We start from the raw sequence: 19,071 nt of genomic DNA, 5'->3' as shown, positions 1-19,071 counted from the left end.
TCTTTTAGGTGTTCTTGGTAGAACTGTTTCTACTTGAAGAACCATTTAGTATAATTTAAGGTTCTTTGCTAACTCAATTTGATTTTTATGGATTTTTTTATTTTATATATATAAATGCACATAACATTTTAATGAAAAGCAACGCATAATATAGAAAAGAGTACGTGAGCTTAAACATGTTGCACTCTCACTTTATAATGCAGCATTAACACTCTGTTAGTACATTACAATTTACAAAGGGTAAAGGAAAGTTTTGTGTAAGGGGAATTAGCTCCAATGGTAGAGTGCTCGCTTAGCATGCGAGAGGTTGTGGGATCGATGCCCACATTCTCCAGTACACAAACATTATGATCATTTTGCAATCTGAAAAGATGAAATTAGGGTAAAATTCGTTGCAGCATTAACCATAAGGCTAGTCTGTCCGTGTTACAATGTCAGTAACGCCCTATTTACGCTCAAACAGTTTTGTTTACATACCTTTTTTGTTTTGTTTTGACAGAAACGCATAAACTTATAATTTTTTATAATGTTTTATTATTTGATACTGTTACAATTGATACAATATAAAGTATTGTACATATTTAAGTTCGGTGGCATAATTGGCCATAGCTTGCTTTTAAAAACGACTACAGGGCGCCATCTACAGGCCATTCTTGGTACGTCTTGTTAAAACGTAGCCAATGGAAAACTGGTGCCCACACTTATGTGGCTTGGGATCTACTATTTCAGTCAACAGGTCATCGGGATCTACTTTTTAAAAAGGTTGGCCTCATCATTTTTCAAGAATGCTTTAAAGCTTTTTTAAATGCGCTTCATTTGCCTGTATTGATATTCAGCATTACAGGGCAAGCGTGGGTCCAGTGTCACGAACACGGGGCTCAAGACAAAAATACACCCTGGACAGGGCGCGTCAAACCACCGCAAAGCATCACACACTAATTTATCCACTCACTCACACATACAGGTGCAATTTAGAGCAGCAATTACACCTACTGGCACGTTTTCATACCCGGAGGAAAGCCACGCATACATGGTGAGTATACACCGATCAGCCATAACATTAAAACCACCTCCTTGTTTCTACACTCACTGTCCATTTTATCAGCTCCACCATATAGAAGCACTTTGTAGTTCTACAATTACTGACTGTAATCCACCTGTTTCTCTACATGCTTTTTTATCCCCCTTTTATGCTGTTCTTTAATGGTCAGGACTCTCCCAGGACCACTACAGAGCAGCTATTATTTGGGTGGTGGATCATTCTCAGCACTGCAGTGACACTGACATGGTGGTGGTGTCTTAGTGTGTTGTGCTGGTATGAGTGGATAAGACATAGCAGCGCTGCAGGTTTTTAAACACCTCACTGTCACTGCTGGACTGAGAACAGTCCACCAACCAAAAACATCCAGCCAACAGCACCCTGTGGGCAGTGTCCTATGACCACTGATGAAGGTCTAGAAGATGACCAACTCAAACAGCAGCAATAGATGAACGATCGTCTCTGACTATCTCTACAAGGTGGACCAACTAGGTAGGAGTGTCTAATAGAGTGGACAGTGAGTGGGCACGGTATTTAAAAACTCCAGCAGCGCTGCTGTGTCTGATCCACTCATACCAGCACAACACACACTAACACACCAACACCATGTCAGTGTCACTGCAGTGCTGAGAATGATCCACCACCTAAATAATACCTGCTCTGTAGTGGTCATGTCAATAATTGTAGAACTACAAAGTGCTTCTATATGGTAAATGGAGCTGATAAAATAGACAGTGAGTGTAGAAACAAGGAGGTGGTTTTAATGTTATGGCTGATTAGTGTAAACTCACACACTGTTGTATGTGCTTGCATGACTGTAGGACGAGTTTTCAGTGCATTACCGTAATATCCATAAAATGTGTTCTTGCGATTTCAGTGCAGAAAAGTTTGTGTAGAGACTGCAGCAGCGGATACTGTGTTTGTTTAGAAATTGAGGTCATACTTTTTTCAACAAGGTAAGTTTATTAAAATAAACGTTTTTTGTATATTAGCTTCTGGATATTTTCGGATGCTACGGACAAAACTGTGTTGTACTGCTATGATGATACGACTATGTTCCAAACCCTTTTAGACTCTTCCAACACCGTTAGCGCTTCTCTCAGTTAGTTCAGCTCATTAAATATATTATCTACTGTATCCCTTATCTTTACAAACCCAATTCCAAAAATGTTTAGACAGAAGAGAAAATGTCAATGTAAATAGACAGCAGTTTGTAAAAGATGTTATTTATATTCTAGCATACAAACATACATCGCTCCAAAATATGAATGAACGCTTCAGTCAGAGTTGCCAGATTGCGCATCTCAAAGTCCGCCAAAATGCATGGAAAACCGCCCAAACATACTCACGAAAAACAGCCGATAATCAGCGCTTAAACAATATTAAACCAGTTAAACATGATCTACTACTGCTGATATCTCACAAATCAGTGATTATAAATTATTAATGGCATTTGAAATAATAAAAAACTAAGACTAACTAGTACTAAGATTTGTACTAACTGTTATATCTTTTCACATTATTATGTATGGTAGAGGGTTAAAGATGTAAATTTGTATAAAGCATGAGCTGTCAGAAGTGGGATTCGAACCCACGCCTCCAGGAGAGACTGCGACCTGAACGCAGCACCTTAGACCGCTCGGCCATCCTGACTATCTGGAGTACCCCGGATACCACCCTCACCCCACACGGACTACTATTTGTACAAACTCCTGAATCTTTTCACATTTTTATGTATGGTAAATTTACTGACTGTAACCCATCTGCTGCACTCTACACTTTGTCACTAGGCTGTAAATCATATATCAATGGAAAGAAAGCCCCATATAAGCACTCCAACTGACCAAATCATGTTTTTTGGGTGGACCATTCTTAGCACTGTAACGTCACTAGCGTGTTAGGGTGAACTCAAGTTCATATGCGTGTGAAGGCAGACGAGTGAATACTTTTGGCAATAAAACCTTTTTATATTAATTGTTAAAATTCTTGAAAGTTTTACAGGACAACGTATGTTAAAGTTTGTAATTTATGTTACATCCTTGTGGGATTAAAGCAGGTTGCAGAGCCCGAATAGCTCAGTCGGTAGAGCAGTAATGTCCCGTACTACATGGTTTATTTAGAAAGTTAAAGAATTTGTACTTTGTGAGATGTTTCTAAGTGAAATAGCATGTACTTGATCAGCTTGAAATAATAGCACACTGCATGTGTAACATGTTCTCCACACCAACTAGTTGTATGCCCAGCTGTTTCAAACAAATTGTAGTAATTGCACTACATTAAACAGTTGGTGTATCCTGCACTATTTTGGACCTTACATAATGCAGCATCAACACTCTGTTAGTACATTACAATTTACAAAGCGTCCTTTGTAAGGGGAATTAGCTCAAATGGTATCGCGTTTGCTTAGCATGCGAGAGGTAGCGGGATTAATTCCCACATTCTCCAGTGTACAAACATTGTGATCATTTAATGGCATCACGTAATACCAAAGTCAATGCGTCATTGCTCACTGAAACTATATATTTTCAGTTTGTTATGTATCTTATTGGGTTAAAGATGTAAATTTGTATTAAGCATGAGCTGTCAGAAGTGGTATTTAAACCCACGCCTCCAGGGGAGACTGCGACCTGATCGTAGTGCCTTAGACCGCTCGGCCATCCTAACTACCTGAGTTATTATCAACACCACCCTCACCCTACACGGACTAAGATTTGTACAAACTGCTTAATCTTTTCACATTATTATGTATGATAAATTTACTGACTGTAACCCATTTGCTGCACTGTACACTTTGTCACTAGGCTGTAAACCATATGTCAATCGAAAGGGAGCCCCATATGAGATCTCCAACTGACCAAATCATGTTTTTTTGAAAGGGTTCTTTTTGTGTTCTTGGTAGAACTGTTTCTACTTGAAGAACCCTTTAGTATAATTCAAGGTTCTTTGCTAACTCAATTTGATTTTTTTGGTTTTGTTTTTCTCTTGCCACATATAAATGCACATAACATTTAAGGACTGGAAAACAATCGTGCAGTTGATATAAAAAAAAATGGAAAAAGGTGAAAGAAAGGAATCTGTTTGTAATCTACCTGCAAAATTCTCCTCCTGAGATGTTTTTCTTTGTGTGTGTAAACAGCAACAGCAACAAATTGTACCCCCAGCCGTTTCAAACACACTGTAGTAAAAAGAGGACCGTTTGAAACTATAATTATGTGCAGCCTAATAATGCACTGAGTTGTACATATTAATACCCACATATTTTATGTCAAATTAAATGCTTTTTTTTTTTTGTTCAGTTCTTGCCTTACAAAGCCGTTTTGTTACTGCACTAAACAGTAGGTATATCCTGCACTATTTTGGCCCTTACATAATGAGTTCTTTCTGTGTTCTGACTGACCTTATTGATGACTGATTCAGTATTATCTTAAAATGACAATCACAAAAAACTGAATAGCTTAGTGTGCAGTGATAACCATTGTTATAGTTGTCATTGTAGCATACACTGTTGCTCAGTTACAGACTAACCCAACATAACACCAGCACAGTCTATTTTAAACCAAAAGTAGATTTATCTCAGGTGCGTGTAAGTGCAGCATATTCTTTTATTTAATTTAATTTTCATCAAACATTTTTATCTTGGACGGGGTTGTGGTGGGTCATTTTTTACTGGGAATTTCTGGGCGGAGGGAAAGTATACAGTATATACACAATATTAAACATAAACTTTATTATAAATACTTGTAGTGCTTGTGCCTGTGCTGACTTGATCATTTAGAAACTACACACCCAGAAGCAGCAGCCACCTCACTGGCCTATAGTATGTCATCTATATTTTATTGTTCAGTGTGTTGTACTCGTCGAATACTTTATGCCAGTTTGTTTTTGGGCAAGACAGTAAATAAGTCTCTATAGTTCTACCTAATGTTTAGTCATGTGATGTTCAAGTCCATGCAGACACAAGTACTACAATGAGCAATATATAAATATAAAAAGTCATTCGTTTGCATGAATAGTTAAAAGCTAATGAATGGATTGTTGGATGGATAAATGCATTTAGATTCCCTCGATTTTACTTCATGGTAAAAACCCTACACAGACAGAAGAACAAAATAAATAGTATGAAGACCATGTTTTTAACTACAGTGCGTTACAAGTCTAAATGTTATTTACAAGTCCCTACTTAGCTCACGGGAAAATGTGCTTAAAAGTTTGCAATGCTTCTGCATTGGAGAATGCGAGCATCGATCCAGCTACCTCTCGCATGCTATGCGAGCACTCTACCATTCGAGCTAATTCCCCTTACGATGAACCCCCTTTAGCCTTTTGTAAATTGTAATGTACTATCAGAGCGTTGATGCTGCATTATAAAGTGAGGGTGCAACGTGTTTAAGCTCACATACTCTTTTCTGTATTATGCCTTGCTTTTAAACCATCACAGACTCTGTTTATCGCAGCCTTTAGGACGATCGAAACCCAATCAAAACTGTCTTTGTACCACTGATAGACTCAACTTTATTGTCATTACACATGTACAAGTACAATGCAACGAAATGCAGTTTAGCATCTAACCAGAAGTGCAATAAGCAGAAAGTGCAGAATAAACAGTATTTATGATATACATTATTTACAGTGGGTAAATAGCAGTGGTATTAACAGGATCTATAAACTATACTATAAACAAGATATGTAGCTGAAAACTATATATATTAAGGTGCATATTAATATTAAGGTGCTATGCAGGTTAAAGTGATTAAGGTGCTATGGACACGATCAAGGAATGAGTACGTAAAAACATAATAAACAGATATATACAGTATTTATGAGATTTATGTACAAATGAGGTATGTACCAGTGAAATACAAAGCGGAAAAAGGATAAAAATTATCATGTTTGTAGTGTGTGTGTGGGGAGGGGGGGGGGGGGGGAGCTGTTCCTCAGTCTAGTAGTCCTTGTCCGGAGGCTCCTAAAGCGCCTGCCAGAGGGCAGAAGGGCAAATAGTCTGTGTGCAGGGTGGGAGGAGTCCTTAAGAATGCTGCGAGCTCGACGCAGACAGCGTTTCCTCTGGACGTCCTCAATGGGTGGAAGTGAAGTCCCTGTGATGCGCTGGGCCGTTTTCACCACTCGTTGCAGTGCCTTGCGGTTTGCAACAGTGCAGTTTCCATACCAGACTGTGATACTGCTGGTCAGGATACTTTCTATTGCACACTGGTAAAAGTTCACCAGGATGGCCGAAGACAGATGGTGTTTCCTGAGTGTCCTCAGGAAGAAGAGGCACTGGTGAGCCTTCTTGGCCAAGCTGGAGGTGTTGGTGGTCCAGGACAGGTCCTCCGAAATGTGGGTCCCCAAAAACTTGAAGCTGGAGACACGTTCAACAGCTATTCCGTCTATGTGGATGGGGTCATGCGTGCCTCCTCCTTCCCTCCTGAAGTCCACGATGAGCTCTTTAGTTTTGTTGTTGTTGAGGAGCAGATTGTTGTCCTCACACCATGTGGCCAGATGCTGTACCTCCTCCCTGTAGGCTGTCTCATCGTTGTTACTGATGAGTCCAATCACCGTGGTGTCGTCAGCAAACTTAATGATGGAGTTGTATCCATGCACAGGCCTGCAGTCGTGGGTGAAAAGGGAGTAGAGGAATGGGCTCAGCACACAGCCCTGTGGTACGCCTGTATTGAGTGAGATGGTGATGGAGTAGGTGTGGCCTGACCTAACATGCTGAGGTCTGTTGGTAAGAAAGTCCATAATCCAGTGACAAAGGGAGGTGTTAATACCCAGATCTCCAAGTTTAGTGACTAACTTGGAAGGGATTACAGTATTAAATGCTGAGCTGAAGTCAAAAAACAGCATTCGTGCTTTTTAAAGGGGATGTCATTTTTCAGCATTTTAAAGGGGATGTCGTGAGTTTCAGCTGTTCATCTTTTATGAAGCAGTTTCACCAGATGAAAAACCATTCAAAAGTCACGTACAGCTACTTTAACAAAAAGTCGTTTCAGATAAAACTCCGAGACATTCCAAAATTGGAGAATTATAAATTATTGTGTGTTTGTGTAACCCAATTAAAATTTGGGGATTACTAATATTTTTGTTTATGTTAATTTTTAACTCGTAAATAAGTTGTTCTTATTTGTTCTGTAAATAATGTTCTGGTTGTTTTATGCTGTTTAAAGTAAAGTGTATGTATAGCCCTCCCTTGATTTATTTTTAAGCCAATCAGCATGAACTTTCACAGGTCGGGAAAAGAGCGGGAGAAAGTGGGTGGAAAAGAAGAAAAAATTGAAAAATTGCGTGATGTGAAACAAGTGTCATGTAAGCGGGTAAAACACCTGTTTAGGATTTATCTCTCTTGATGCGTAAAGACACACGGACAGTGAGTCTTATATTAACATCTTGCAGTCAATTAGTGACATTGTTTATGCTGCATCAGCCGTGAACTTCGTCTCTTGAGTTTACGCGCATGGACATTGAAGGCAGTACGCTTCCTCAGCAACTGTGACGATTACAGTGGATTAAAAGCATCGGATAAACTCTGATCGTTTCATCCAAGATCAAAAGGAAAAAGACTGGTGGATTTTTTCTGTTTCATCCATGTAAACAAAGAACGTGGACAGCTCCACCACAACCGACCAAATATACTTCGTGATCTGTGCTGATTGGGACTATTAGGTTGGATCAGGCCTGCAACGGTAATTTTGGATACCCTTTTTTTATTGTATTATAACATTTTTGTAAAATATATTGGGGTTTGAAATGCATATTAATGATTGTGTAAATGAGTAAATAGTTAATTTGTTTAAGTATTATTATTAACGTATACAAGTTTGGTATGTGAGTCAGAGATAATGTTAATACAGCTACTGTAAATGGTGTTAGTCGCAGGTTTTTTTGTGCAAGGTTAGTACCACATATATATAGGGTAATTGAAGTAGTTTTTTCGGTTTAAATAAGAGTATAGCTTAAATATAAAATAATCGTAAGTACTGATAAGTAGTGGCCCTTTTAAATCCTTACATTACCACAAAGAAAGATATTTCTTAAACAAATAAAAGAAGTCAGGGAGTGCTTTCCAAATACAGCCAGGGGTGCTAGGGGACGCTATATTTGTCAGTTTAAACAAGTCAAAAAAGGTCTTTAAACCAAACGATTTGAGTAAAAATAGAGCATAACTGTCACTGTCACTGTAGAACTTACAGACTGACCTAATGTTTGATGCAGCGTTTCAGTGAGTAACGACTTTTATATTATGTGTTGCCTTTAAATGATCATAATGTTTCGGCATTGGAGATTGTGGGCATCGATCCCACTACCTCTCGCATGCTAAGCGAGTGCTCTACCATTTGAGCTAATTTCCCTTATACAGAACCTTCCTTTAGGATTTGTAAATTGTAATGTACTAACAGAGTGTTGATGCTGCATTATAAAGTGAGAGTGCAACGTGTTTAAGCTCACGTACTGTTTTCTGTATTACGCGTTGTTTTTAAACCATCACAGACTCAGTTTATTTAAAAGGTTGATCTTAGCCTTTAGGACGAACAATGTGAGGTCTTTTATGAAGTGCATTTTTTCTTTGATTTTGTTGGACCTGTAGGAGATTGTCCTGTTCTTGTTGCAGCTCTGCTGGAGGGTTATTTTCTTGGTGTTTGTGGTGGTGGTGGTGGTGGGGTCTTTGTTCCCATTTTGGTTTGTTTAGTATATGATGTACTTTACATCCACTTAAATAATGTGAACATTTCAATTTTTGTCGTAAAATACTGCTGTAACAATGTAAATGGACGCTGAATATCCATACTTGTGGATTAAATGGATATTTAAGTATTTAAGTACATATTTCAATGGATGTAAAGTACATCATATACTAAATAAACCAAAATGGGAACAAAGACCCCACCACCACCACCACCACCACAAACACCAAAAAAATAACCCTCCAGCAGAGCTGCAACAATAAACAGAACAAGATCAGGAAGAATACATGATTCAATGTCTCACATTTTCAGTGATCAAAAGCCTGGGTCCTGGCGATGTTACTTTGACACGTACCACCTACCTCAGCATTGTTGCAGACCATGTACACCCTTTGATGAAAACTGTATTCCCTGATGGCTGTGTCCTCTAAAGAAGTAGATTTGTATAAATCATGAACTGTCAGAAGTGGGATTCGAACCCTCGCCTCCAGGGGAGACTGCGACCTGAACGCAGCGCCTTAGACCACTCGGCCATCCTGACCTCGCCACACATGGAATAATATTTGCATGAACTGCTTAATCTTTTCACATCATTATGTATTGTAAATGTACTGACTGTAACCCATCTGCTGCACTGTACACTTTGTCACTAGGCTGTAAACCATATATCAATAGAAAGGGAGCCTCATATGAGATCTCCAACTGACCAAATAATGTTTTTGGGTGGACCATTGTTAGCACTGTAACAGCACTAGCATGTTAGGGTGTGTTTTCTCTAGTCTGAGTGTATTAGGTACAGCCTTCTTGTTGGGTTTTTAACTGACTGGATTATTTATTAGGATTAATAATTATTCATTAAGAACTCAAACCCTGTTTGTGCTGGTTGTAGGCTATTCAATTGTCCACTAGATGACAATTTGAATACAGTTAGAAAGTAAAACGATGTCTGTTTCAAGCAAAGTTTCATCGCATGCTGACCTGTGTGGAATACAACTGATGTATGTAGCACTAAGAAGTGTTTCTTAAGGATTCTTTTAGGTGTTCTTGGTAGAACTGTTTCTACTTGAAGAACCATTTAGTATAATTTAAGGTTCTCTGCTAACTCAATTTGATTTTTATGGATTTTTTTATTTTGCCACATAACATTTTAATGACTTTAAAACCATCGTGCAATTGATACAGGAAAAAAGGTAAAAAGGTGGAAGAAAGGAATCTGTTTGTAATCTACCTGCAAAATTCTCCTCCAGAGATGTTTTTCTTTGTGTGTGTAAGCAGCAACATACTTCACCTAAAACTTTATACAATCGCGTTCAAGAGAGCCGAAACAGAAATAAAAACATATTATATTAATTAAAGTTTTACAGGACAACGTATGTTAAAGTTTGTAATTTAACTCACATCCTTGTGAGGAAAAGAACAGATTGTAGGGCCCAGATAGCTCATTCGGTAGAGCATCAGACTTTTAATCTGAGGTTCAAGAGTTCAAGTCCCTGTTCGGGCGAGTTCTTCCTTACTGCATTAGGTAAGCGGTAATGTCCCGTACTACATGGTTTATTTAGAGAGTTGAAGAATTTGTACTTGAGATTAGGGATGCATCGATACCATTTTTTCCCAACCGAGTACAAGTACAGTATATCAGATATCGGATTTAAAACGCGATCGGGAAAAAAGGTCTGTGTTGCCTGCGTGCGCGTTTGTGTGCATGAAGCTTGTCGTTACTGGCAACGTGTCAGCGGAGTAATACAGTTGTGGTGTGAAAAGGCTGTGCTGTTATCACGAATATCAGCACGGTTAGAACGCTTCTCAACCAATCAGATTGTAAGGTCGGAACTAACTGTGGTATAAAGTAAAACGATGTCTGTTTCTATCACAGTTTCATCACATGCTGACCTCTAGACAGGGCTGGACAGGGAACAAAATTCAGCCCTGGACTTTTTTCTTGACCAGCCCACTACAAGCACATCGCGCCACACATATCACCCCCTAATCAAATGTTAGATGATTGATATTAATAGTTTTCATCTATCGTACCACTAAAGTTAATAACTCACTATAATAAAAATTAAAATAATAAAAAAATAACTACAAACAAATATATATATTTCCAACACTTTTCTTTGGGATTAATAGTTCTATCCATCTATCACACACATAAAATTAACAATTTCTTAAATGGTTCTATTGGATTTCCCCATCCTGTCTCATTAAACCGCAAGAAATAAAATTAAACCTTTCTTTCATTAAACCTTTAACACTGGTAAATATGCTTTTTTCGCACTTTTAATGACACGTGATTCACGTTTGTTCCAAATTAGTGCATTGCTCTGATGAGCAAAGAAATAAATACTTTATATGTTGACAAGGGAAATTAACCATGTGGGCTATGCACATAATCACTCTAAAAAAATTCCTGAACAGCTGCATTTTTCCTTTCTGTATTATAGATGACAAGATAGTGTTTACTTTTTCTGAAGAGCAGAGACTAATGGTACCATCTCAAATTATATCCACCGCCCTATGTAGTGCACTATGTTGGACATGACATCATAGAACTTTTACAAAAATCGTCCTTAAAACCACTTTTTCTGTTTTTATCACGGGCTTTTTCTGCACTTCCTTTACGCTTTTTCGACCCTTTCTCCATCTCGCACTCATTCATAGTTCTTGTACTGGTGGTTGTGATTACGGTTTATCCTGGGGGAGGGACATTTCTGTGATTGGCCAATGGACATGCAGCGAGGATACTGTGGTGGGCCAATGCACACTTCAGGATTATTATTCAGGAATATTTAAAACAGAATTTATTTTTCACTCTCTCAGCGGCCCACATACAGAGCGGCCCACCGGGAAAACTCCCGACCCTCCCGATGGCCAGTCCATCCCTGCCTCTAGAATACAACTGATGTATGTAGCACTAAGAAGTGTTTCTTAAGGGTTCTTTTTGTGTTCTTGGTAGAACTGTTTCTACTTGAAGAACCCTTTAGTATAATTTAAGGTTCTTTGCTAACTCAATTTGAGTTTTATGGATTTTTTTCTCTCTTGCCACATAAATGCACATAACATTTTAATGACTGGAAAACAATCGTGCAATTGGTACAGGAAAAAAGGAAAAAGGTGAAAGAAAGGAATCTGTTTGTAATCTACCTGCTAAATTCTCCTCCTGAGATGTTTTTCTTTGTGTGTGTAAGCAGCAACATACTTCACCTAAAACTTTATACAATCGCCTTCAAGAGAGACAGCACAGATCTTTACAGCCTGAATAGCTCAGTCGGTAGAGCATCAGACTTTTAATCTGAGGGTCCAGGGTTCAAGTCCCTGTTCGGGCGAGTTGTTTCTTACTGCATTAGGTAAGAGGTAATTTCCCGTACTACATGGTTTATTCAGAAAGTTGAAGAATTTGTACTTTGTGAGATATTTCTAAGTGAAATAGCATGTACTTGATCAGCTTGAAATAATAGCACACTGTATGTGCAACATGTTCTCCACCCCATCTTGTTGTACGCCAAGCTGTTTCAAACAGACTGTAGTAATTGCACTACATTAAACAGCTGGTATATCCTGCACTATTTTGGACCTTACATAATGCAGCATCAACACTCTGTTAGTACATTACAATTTACAAAGAGTCCTTTGTAAGGGGAATAAGCTTATATGGTAGAGCGCTTGCTTAGCATGCGAGAGGTAGCGAGATCTATGCCCGCATTCTCCAGTGTACAAACATTGTGATAATTTAATGGCATCATGTAATACGAAAGTCAATGCCTCATTGCTCACTGAAACTATATCTTTTCAGATTGTTATGTATGGTAGAGGGTTAAAGATGTAAATTTGTATATAGCATGCGCTGTCAGAAGTGGGATTTGAACCCACAGCTCCAGGGGAGACTGTGACCTGAACGCAGCACCTTAGACCGCATCCTGACTAGCTTGGGTACCATTGACACCACACCATATATCAATAGAAAGGGAGCCCCATATGAGCACTCCAACTGACCAAATAATGATTTTGGACCATTTGTGAACCATTCTTAGCACTGTAACGGCACTAGCATGTTAGGGTGTGTTTTATCTGGTATGAGTGTATTAGGTACAGCCTTCTTGTTGGATTTTTAACTGACTGGATTATGTGTTAAGAACTCAAACCCTGTTTGTGCTGGTTGTAGGCTATTCAATCGATCACTAGATGGCATAATATGAATACAGTTAGAAAGTAAAACGATGTCGCATGCTGACCTGTGTGGAATACAACTAATGTATGTAGTACTAAGAAGTGTTTCTTAAGGGTTTTTTTGGTGTTCTTGCTGGAACTGTTCTACAGGACAACGTATGTTAAAGTTTGTAATTCAAGTCACATCCTTGTGAGGATTAAAGCAGCTTGCAGACTTTTAATCTAGAAGTTGTTTATTACTGCATTAAGTAAGTGGTAATGTCCTGTACTACATGCTGTATTTACAGTTGAAGAATTTGTACTTTGTGAGATGTTATTAAGTGAAATATCATGTACTTGGTCAGCTTGAAATAATAGCACACTGTATGTGTAACATGTTCTCCACACCGACTAGTTGTACGTCCAGCTGTTTCAAACAGACTGTAGTAAATAGAGGACCGTTTAAATCTATATTTATGTGTAGCCTAATAATGCGCTGAGTTTTACATATTAATACCCACATATTTTTTGTTGCCTTAAAGACTCACTTAAATCCTGATCTAATTTTTGATGCTGCGTTTCATTAAGCGATGCCGCAACGAGTTTCATTTTACATGATACCCTTAAATAATCATAATGTATCTGCACTGGAGAATGCGGGCATCGATCCCGCTACCTCTCGCATGCAAAGCGAGCGCTCTACCATTTGAGCTAATTCCCCTTACGACACATCTTTGTTCCCATTTTGAAGGTTGTGATATTGCTTTAAGCTTAACTTTTCTTTTTCATGTAATTACTGATATTTTACTGGATCTCTGCTGATATCTTGTGGGCCATATTGACTAATCAGTGAAAATTAATGCGCTGCCTTGTATAATAAAACCATTATGCTTATTTAGCTTTAATTAGCTTTAAATATTAAACAGTTAATAAGATAGTGATGGTGAAACTAATAACCTGTTATTACCATCACTAAGTGTTTTTACCATCACAACAAGTTATGTGTTGGTAATGACATGTTGAGGTAATGACAGTTTTTACTTAGGGAAAAAATGAGGGGCGATCTACCTGTATGCACTGTGAGATCGACTGGTAGATCGTGATCGACGTATTGGGCACCCCTGATGTAAAACAACTGTACTTTTGGTAACCCCTTTTGGAGTCTTTCCAATAAATTGCTCCTGATAACTTTTATTGCTTATTGAAACACAACATTTCCATCACAGATCTGCTTCAAACTTAGGGAGATCCGCTGTCAGAACTCGGACACAGTCTCTATGTTCAAGTCTAGATTGAAAACATGTTTATTTACTCAGGCTTTTGATTGGTCTTTTCAAACTAAACAAGCAAACCTAGTTATGCTGTAATAGTTAGGGGTGCTGGAGTCTAAACCTGTAAAACTCTCTGATATTTTACTCTTAACGATTTCACATTGTAACAACATCTTCTGTTGTATTAATCCGAGGTGGCTCTGACGGAAACCTGTTCACCCTCTCGAGGTTAAAGACTGAAAGTCGAGACTGCAGTGCCAACAATGCTGCTCCTACTAGATGTGACAGTGACCTGGCGTGTTTGCACCAAAAATGTCCAGAACTTACAACAGACTTTATCACAGACTGGACTGAACAATGAAGAACTCACATTATTTTTTTTTGCTAGTTACAGCTTTCAGTTCAATTTAATTTTGTGTTTGTATGATTTGTGTAAATCCTTTTAATTTAAAGTATCCTCCAGGCCACCCAAGAAGGATGGGTCCCTGCTGAGTCTGGTTCCTCTTAAGGTTTCTTCCTGAGTTTTTCCTTGCCACTCTCGCCCTTCGGCCTGGATTCTGTAAAGTTGCTTTGAGACAATGTTCATTGTAAAAAGCGCTATATAAATAAATTTTGCTTGACATGTGTCCGAGATCTCTAACTCAAGCACCGTTTATGCAATCCATTTGAGTACTACTGTATTTTATAGAGTACATCCTGAGCTTTTTATTAATGTCACATTTGTGGGTGTGCGGCAAGCAGCTCATGAACTTTCTTTTAAAAATGGCTGCCATGTCATATTTTACATTTCATGGAAATAAGCAAAGTAAGAGATCAGTTTCGTTCAATGTGAGTCGTAACTTCAGTTTATAAAGATTACAGAAATGTACAGCAATTTGAACCCTTTCTAAACAAAACATTTATCCAATGTCCTTTGTTGTGGACAGCAGGACTTACTACCCCCTGTTTTTAGCCTATTTCTATACAAGGAAGCAGAGGGCTGAGTAAGGCAGAAAATATTTTATTACAAATTTATGCAGGAAAGTCAGGTGATGCTGTGTTAGTGTGTGTTGTGCTGGTATTACTGGATAAGACACAGCAGCGCTGCTAGACTGAGAATAGTCCACCAACCAAAAACATCCAGCCATCAGCACCCAGTGGGAAGCGTCCTATGACCACTGATGAAGGTCTAGAAGATGACCAACTCAAACAGCAGCAATAGATGAGCGAACGTTTCTGACTTTACATTTACAAGGTGGACCAACTAGGTAGGAGTGTCTAATAGAGTGGGCAGTGAGTGGACACGGTATTTAAAAACTCCAGCAGCGCTGCTGTGTCTGATCCACTCATACCAGCACAACACACACTAACACACAAGCACCATGTCAGTGTCACTGCAGTGCTGAGAATGATCCATCACCTAGATAATACCTGCTCTGTGGTGGTCATGTCAATAATTGTAGAACTACAAAGTGCTTCTATATGGTAAGTGGAGCTGATAAAATAGACAGTGAGTGTAGAAACAAGGAGGTGGTTTTAATGTTATGGCTGATTAGTGTAAACTCACACACTGTTGTATGTGCTTGCATGACTGTAGGACGAGTTCTCAGTGCATTACCGTAATATCCAAAAAATGTGTCCTTGAGATTTCAGTGCAGAAAAGTTTGTGTAGAGACTGCAGCAGCGGATACTGTGTTTGTTTTGATTTTGAGGTCATACTTTATTAACAAGGTAAGTTTATTAAAATAAACGTTTTTTTTGTATATTAGCTTCTGGATATTTTCGGATGCTACGGACAAAACTGTGTTGTACTGCTATGATGATACGACTATGTTCCAAACTCTTTTAGACTCTTCCACCACCGTTAGCGCTTCTCTCAGTTAGTTCAGCTCATTAAATATATTATCCACAATATCGCTTACTTTTACAAACCCAATTCCAAAAATGTTTAGACAAAAGGGAAAATGTCAATGTAAATAGACAGCGGTTTGTAAAAGATGTTATTTATATTCTAGCATACAAACATACATCGCTCCAAAATATGAATGAACGCTTCAGCCAGAGTTGCCAGATTGCGCATTTCAAAGTCTGTCAAAATGCATGGAAAACCGCCCAACATACTCACGAAAAACAGCCGATAATCAGCGCTTAAACAATATTAAACCAGTTAAACATGACCTACTACTGCTGATATCTCACAAATCAGTGATTATAAATTATTAATGGCATTTGAAATAATAAAAAACTAAGACTAACTAGTACTAAGATTTGTACACACTGTTGTATCATTTTTTTCACATTATTATGTATGGTAGAGGGTTAAAGATGTAAATTTGTATGAAGCATGTGCTGTCAGAAGTGGGATTTGAACTCACACCTCCAGGGAAGACTGCGACCTGAACGCAGTGCCTTAGACCACTCGGCCATCCTGATTAGCTGGGCTATCATTGATACCACTTTCGCCTCACACCAACTAAGATTTGTACAAACTGCTAAATCTTTTCACATTATTATGTATGGTAGAGGGTTAAAGATGTAAATTTGTATAAAGCATGAGCTATCAGAAGTGGGATTTGAATCCATCCCTCCAGGGAAGACTGCATACTGTGCCTTAGACTGCTAAACTATTCTGTCTAACTTGGACACTGTTGACGCCACTCCCGCCCCACACGAACTAATATTTGTACAAACTCCTGAATCTTTTCACATTATTATGTATGATAAATTTACTGACTCTAACCCATTTGCTGCACTGTACACTTTGTCACTAGGCTGTAAACCATATATCAATAGAAAGGGAGCCCCATATGAGATCTCCAACTGACCAAATAATGTTTTTGGGTGGACCATTCTTAGCATTGTAACAGCACTAGCGTGTTAGGGTGTGTTTTCTCTGGTATGAGTGTATTAGGTACAGCCTCCTTGTTGGGTTTTTAACTTACTGGATTATTTCCTAAGAACTCAAACCCGGTTTTTGTGGAACGCCTTCTCAGAAGAGTTATAGCTGTTATAGCTGCAAAGGGTGGGCCGACATCATATTAAACCCTTTGGATTAAGAATGGGAGTCACTCAAGTTCATATGCGTGTGAAGGCAGATGAGTAAATACTTTTGGCAAAAAACCTTTTTATATTAATTGAAGTTTTACAGAACAACGTATGTTAAAGTTTGTAATTTATGTCACATTCTTGTAGAGCATCAGACTTTTAATCTGAGGGTCCAGGGTTCAAGTCCCTGTTCGGGCGAGTTGTTTCTGCATTAGGTAAGCGGTAATGTCCCGTACTACATGGTTTATTTAGAATGATGAAAAATTCATACTTTGTGAGATATTTCAAATTGAAATAGCATGTACTTGATAAGCTTGAAATAATAGCACACTGGATGTGTAACATGTTCTCCACCCCTAGTTGAATGCCCAGCTGTTTCAAACAGACTGTAGTAAATAGAGGACCGTTTAAATCTATATTTATGTGTATTAATACCCACATATTTTATGATGCTTTAAAGACTCACTTAAACGAACAATGTGAGGTCTTTTATGAAGTGCATTTTCTCTTTGATTTTGTTGGACTTGTGGTGGTGGTGGTTAGGGGAAGGGGGTTGTGATTATATGTAACTTTACTACCTCATGTACATTTGTGTTTTTGTTCCCATTTTGAATGTTGTGATATTGCTTTAAGCTTAACTTTCTTTTTCATGTAATTACTGATATTTTACTGGATCTCTGCTGATATCTTGTGGGCCATATTGACTAATCAGTGAAAATTTGTCACATTTTTAGAGATCAAAAGCCTGGGTCCTGGCATCCATGTGGATGTTACTTTGACACGTACCACCTACCTCAGCATTGTTGCAGACCATGTACACCCTTTAATGAAAACTGTATTCCCTGATGGCTGTTGACTCTAAAGATGTAAATTTGTATAAAGCTTGAGATGTCAGAAGTGGGATTCGAACTCACGCCTCCAGGGGAGACTGCGACCTGAACACAGCGCCTTAGACCGCTTGGCCATCCTGACACTTACCAACAACACCCCCACATGGCCAAAGATTTGTACGAACTGCTGAATCTTTTCACATTATTATGTATGTTAGAGGGTTAAAGACATAAATTTGTATGAAGCACTAGCAGTCAGAAGTGGGATTCTAACCCACGCTTCAGTGGGACACCGTGACCTGAACTCAGCGTTTTAGACCTCATCCTGACTAGCTTGGGTACCATCGCCATCACCCTCGCCCCACACGGGCGAACTGATTGTACAAACTGCTTTTCACATTATTATGTATGGTAAATTTACTGACTGTAACCCATTTGCTGCACTGTACACTTTGTCACTAGGCTGTAAACCATATATCAATCGAATCATGAGATCTCCAACTGACCAAATAATGTTTTTTGAAAGGGTTCTTTTTGTGTTCTTGCTAGAACTGTTTATACTTGAACTATTTAATATAATTTAAGGTTCTTTGCTAACTCAATTTGATTTTTATGGATTTTTTTTCTCTTGCCACATATAAATGCACATAACATTTTAATGACTGTAAAACAATCGTGCAGTTGATACAGGAAAAAAAGAAGAAGGTGAAAGAAAGGAATCTGTTTGTAATCTACCTGCAAAATTCTCCTCCCGAGATGTTTTTCTTTGTGTGTGTAAGCAGCAACATACTTCACCTAAAACTTTATACAATCGCGTTCAAGAGAGACAGTCTAGCTCTTTACAGCCTGGATAGCTCAGTCGGTAGAGCATCAGACTTTTAATCTGAGGGTCCAGGGTTCAAGTCCCTGTTCGGGCGAGTTATTTCTTACTGTGTTGGGTAAGCGGTAATGTCCCGTACTACTGGTGCTGGTCATAAAATTAGAATAACATGAAAAAGTTGATTTATTTCAGTAATTCCATTCAAAAAGTGAAACTGGTATATTATATTCATTCATTACACACAGACTGATATATTTCAAAT

The 19,071-nt window shown here is 38.5% G+C and overlaps 4 non-coding genes across 4 annotated transcripts; 3 read left to right on the top strand and 1 right to left on the bottom strand.

The window, feature by feature from the left end:
* The first annotated feature begins 261 nt into the window (after window positions 1–261).
* Window positions 262–334, top strand: trnaa-agc (transfer RNA alanine (anticodon AGC)). Its single transcript has one exon. It is a non-coding gene; the product is annotated as a tRNA-Ala (tRNA).
* Window positions 335–11,971: 11,637 nt separating this feature from the next.
* trnak-uuu (transfer RNA lysine (anticodon UUU)) lies at window positions 11,972–12,044 on the top strand. The gene has a single exon. It is a non-coding gene; the product is annotated as a tRNA-Lys (tRNA).
* A 1,468-nt stretch (window positions 12,045–13,512) lies between these two features.
* Window positions 13,513–13,585, bottom strand: trnaa-ugc (transfer RNA alanine (anticodon UGC)). The gene has a single exon. It is a non-coding gene; the product is annotated as a tRNA-Ala (tRNA).
* Window positions 13,586–18,833: 5,248 nt separating this feature from the next.
* On the top strand, window positions 18,834–18,906 carry trnak-uuu (transfer RNA lysine (anticodon UUU)). Its single transcript has one exon. It is a non-coding gene; the product is annotated as a tRNA-Lys (tRNA).
* The last annotated feature ends 165 nt before the right edge of the window (window positions 18,907–19,071 follow it).

This window comes from Trichomycterus rosablanca, unplaced genomic scaffold (assembly GCF_030014385.1).
Source record: "Trichomycterus rosablanca isolate fTriRos1 unplaced genomic scaffold, fTriRos1.hap1 scaffold_147, whole genome shotgun sequence".
Lineage (NCBI taxonomy): Eukaryota > Metazoa > Chordata > Actinopteri > Siluriformes > Trichomycteridae > Trichomycterus > Trichomycterus rosablanca.
The sequence above is the reverse complement of the archived record's forward strand: the minus strand, read 5'-3'. Positions and strand labels throughout refer to the sequence as shown.